Source organism: Capricornis sumatraensis, chromosome 18 (genome assembly GCF_032405125.1).
Source record: "Capricornis sumatraensis isolate serow.1 chromosome 18, serow.2, whole genome shotgun sequence".
Lineage (NCBI taxonomy): Eukaryota > Metazoa > Chordata > Mammalia > Artiodactyla > Bovidae > Capricornis > Capricornis sumatraensis.
In genome coordinates, this window is record NC_091086.1 from 69,927,497 (window position 1) to 69,931,085 (window position 3,589).

Here is a 3,589-nt window from a genome sequence, read left to right on the forward strand (position 1 = left end):
AGCAAGGTTTCCTGTTAAGGTCACTTCTGACCCACAGCAGCATGGCAGTCTCCTCTGGGTGACGTTCTCTGCCACCCTCTCCTGGCTCGTTTTAGCTGAGGTGGCAGTTTAACCATGAGGCTGAAATCCAAACACAAGGGAGGAAGGTAAAGACAAGACAAAATCAGTTATTTGTTTCAGGGATATAAGACAGTCCTCTCATTTCCACCCAGAAACTGAGGTGAATCAGGAAATGGATGGCGTTTTTCAAATCACATGAATCAGCGCCCCAGAATTCATCATTTTCACCAAGTGTTTGGTTGGTCTTTTCATTCCTTTACATTATGGTTCACCTAATACAGTTTAAAATCACTGCAGATGGTGACTGCAGCCATGAAATTAAAAGATGCTTGCTCCTTGGAAGGAAAGTTATGACCAACCTAGACAGCATATTCAAAAGCAGAGACATTACTTTGCCAACAAAGATCCATCTAGTCAACGCTATGGTTTTTCCAGTGGTCATGTATGGATGTGAGAGTTGGACTGTGAAGAAAGCTGCGGGCCGAAAAATTGATGCTTTTGAAATGTGGTGCTGGAAAAGACTCTTGAGAATCCCTTGGGCTGCAAGGAGATCCAACCAGTCCATCCTAAAGAAGATCAGCCCTGGGTGTTCACTGGAAGGACTAATGCTAAAGCTGAAGACTTTGGCCACCTCATGCGAAGAGTTGACTCATTGGAAAAGACCCTGATGCTGGGAGGGATTGGGGGCAGGAGGAGAAGGGGACGACAGAAGGTGAGATGGCTGGATGGCATCACCGACTCGATGGACATGAGTTTGAGTAAACTCTGGGAGTTGGTGATGGATAGGGAGGCCTGGTGTACTGTGATTCATGGGGTTGCAAAGAGTCGGACACGACTGAGTGACTGAACTGAACTGAATACCGTTTAGGGAGAGCTCCAATTTTATGTTTAAAAGAAGATAACTAAACACTTTCATTTTGAAATGATTTCCTCTAGTTTTGACTGTGATGAGAAGCAGCTTAATGTCACATGGGCTTCAGCTAAGACTTATCAAAGAAAAAAAAAATCACAAATTGCATTTGGGAAAAGAACACACCTGTGGATTCTTTTAAACGAGTTTTGTTGTAGAGAGCCTACTTCCGTGCAGGGCCTTGGGTGAATATTTCACTTGTACCAGTTTCTTTTTCTGTTAATGTTTACAAAGGATGTATGTGCCTGCAGGTTTGTTTAAGCTCCTCACAAGACTATAGCTCAGAAAAGTTTAAGAACTTTCTCCAGGTTGCAAGGTAAATCATGACTTCAGTTTAGTTCAGACTTAGCTTTAAAGGTGCATCCGAAATTATTATTTGGTTTCTCCCATTCCTCATTTTTATTATTCATTTATTTATAATTCATTATCACTAAAAATACATACTTTAACAACGCTTTGGTGTAGTCTGTAAGTACCTGTCAAATTGACCCCCCCCCCAGCCCCCCTCCAGGACACCACACACACATACACATGGGCCTCCCTTGTGGCTCAGCTGGTAAAGAATCTGCCTGCAATGCAGGAGACCTGAGTTCGATTCCTGGGTTGGGAAGATCCCCTGGAGAAGGGAATGGCTACCCACCCCAGTACTCTTGCCTGGAGAATCCCATGGAGAGCCTGGTGGGCTACATACAGTCCCCGGGGTCTCAAAGAGTTGGAAACAACTGAGTGAGTAACACTTTCACTCTTTCCACAGACACATAAAGTTACGTAATTTATCAAGTTAAATGTTATCAGCCCTCTTTGGGTGATACTTCCTTCTCTCTGCTTGGCCCTCTATATGCTGAGATTTATTTATTTATTTATTTTTTAATGCCTTTAACTGTAGTGTTGAGGGGCAAAGGACAAGGAGCAGCTAAACACGTTGGATTCTAGTTTCTGTCTCCCTTTGCTCCAGCAGCTGGAGGATCCAAGGTCCACAGAGCCACCCTTGGATGGTGTCAGGTGTGAGGCTGGGTTCTCCTTCCCTCTCCCTCAGGCCAGAAGCAGAGCAGCCTGGCTTGACCTTGGCCAGCCTCCGCCCTCCCCAGGAAGCGCTCTTGGGTCTCCCTGCCACGTTGGCAGGAGAATCAGAATGTCGGGAATGGAGCTGGTGCCCCACGTGCCCAGCACAGAAGGAGACCTGTTAAGCTTTTCCTGAAGGCCCCAGGAGTCCAGCAGCTGCCAGGCACCTGGCTGAGTGGCCCGGGCACAACCCCGGGGAAGAAAGCATCTCAAAAGCCCGCCCAGCTACTGATATTTCCTCCGGACATCTTAAGGAAATCCGAGTGAGGCCCTGAGTTTTATTTCCAACTGCTCCATCACCGGTGCCCCTACAGAGAGACTGGAGATTTCAGGCTGGGCTGGGCTTCCACGGAAACCCGCGGGGTTGCTTTCATTTAATTCTTTTATTTAAAAAAAATAAAGATAAATCAATGGCAGTTTGTTTTTCTGTTGTCTGTCTCCTAGATCTATGTGGCTACTCCGGGAGCTGTGACACTTCCAGCCAGCGATAGATTCTTTGTCTTTACAGATGAACGCAGGGGCACAGATCACGGCCCATGCGGCCACCTGGCCATTGTCACTGCAGTACAAGGGCCACGGTGGGGCGTTCAAGAATTTTCTCACCCCAGGGAAGCTTGAAAGCCAGGCTCTGAAGCCCTTTGGGAGAGAAAAGGGCCCGGAGAGACTGTCCTCCACCCCCATCCAGCAAGGTTAGGCGCAGCCCTTCAGCGTTCCCTCCCAAAGTTTTGCAACCAAGTACCAGCACACATTACCCGCCTCCCCCCCAACAAATTCCAGAAGTCTTGAAAGGTATTCTGCTTTTCAACTACGAATCTTTTTCGCCTGAGTACTCGCTCAATAAAGGCGAAAGAACCGGCCGAAGTGCAACAAGTAACATTTGCCCCATAACTGGACGAGAAGACTGTCCATCTGGGACATTATTCTCTCTTAACACGCAGCCCGGCCACTTGGGGATCCCCTGACCTGCTTCCCTGGTTCGCCGGATATGTCCGCTTCTCTAATTCAACGCTGCAAAAACTGACCCCATCTAGCCGGGAGGCGCACACCCCGCCCCCCACATGCTCCTCCAAGAACCCGCAGCAACTTCCCTCGGTCTTTGGCGAAGTTTCCAGCGCTGAGCACACGAGAGGAACAAAATCACACACTCGGAGTCCAGAGGATCCCCGCGGCCGCTGCCCACCCTCAGCCCCCATCCCCCGGCCGGATTAGCCGGAGAGTGGGGGCCGCCACGTACCTGGAACTGAGGTCGCTGGAGTGGACGCGCCACGTCCCGGGGCTCGGCCCGCGCAGCCTGCGGCCCTTTATACCCGCCCCCCCCCCCAACCCCCAGCAGCCACGTCGGAGCGGCGGGACAGGGGACAGGGGGCGGGGGAGCGACCGAAAGTTGCGAGGCGGGGGAGGGGGGCTCCCTGAAAGTCAATGCTCGGGCGCGCTCTCTCTGGGCGGGCAGGAGTAGGGGCCTACCCGGAGTCCAGGGGTCGCCCCGGGAGCAGGGGAGGGGGTCCAGTCCCGGGAAGGGGCGGTGTCGGGGGAGGGGCCCGGGAGGTCAGGCGCGGG

At 51.0% G+C, this 3,589-nt stretch overlaps 1 non-coding gene across 1 annotated transcript; it reads right to left on the minus strand.

The window, feature by feature from the left end:
* Positions 1 to 219: 219 nt before the first annotated feature.
* LOC138094778 (small nucleolar RNA SNORD123) lies at positions 220 to 289 on the minus strand. The gene has a single exon (XR_011146287.1). It is a non-coding gene; the product is annotated as a small nucleolar RNA SNORD123 (small nucleolar RNA).
* Between the last annotated feature and the right edge of the window lie 3,300 nt (positions 290 to 3,589).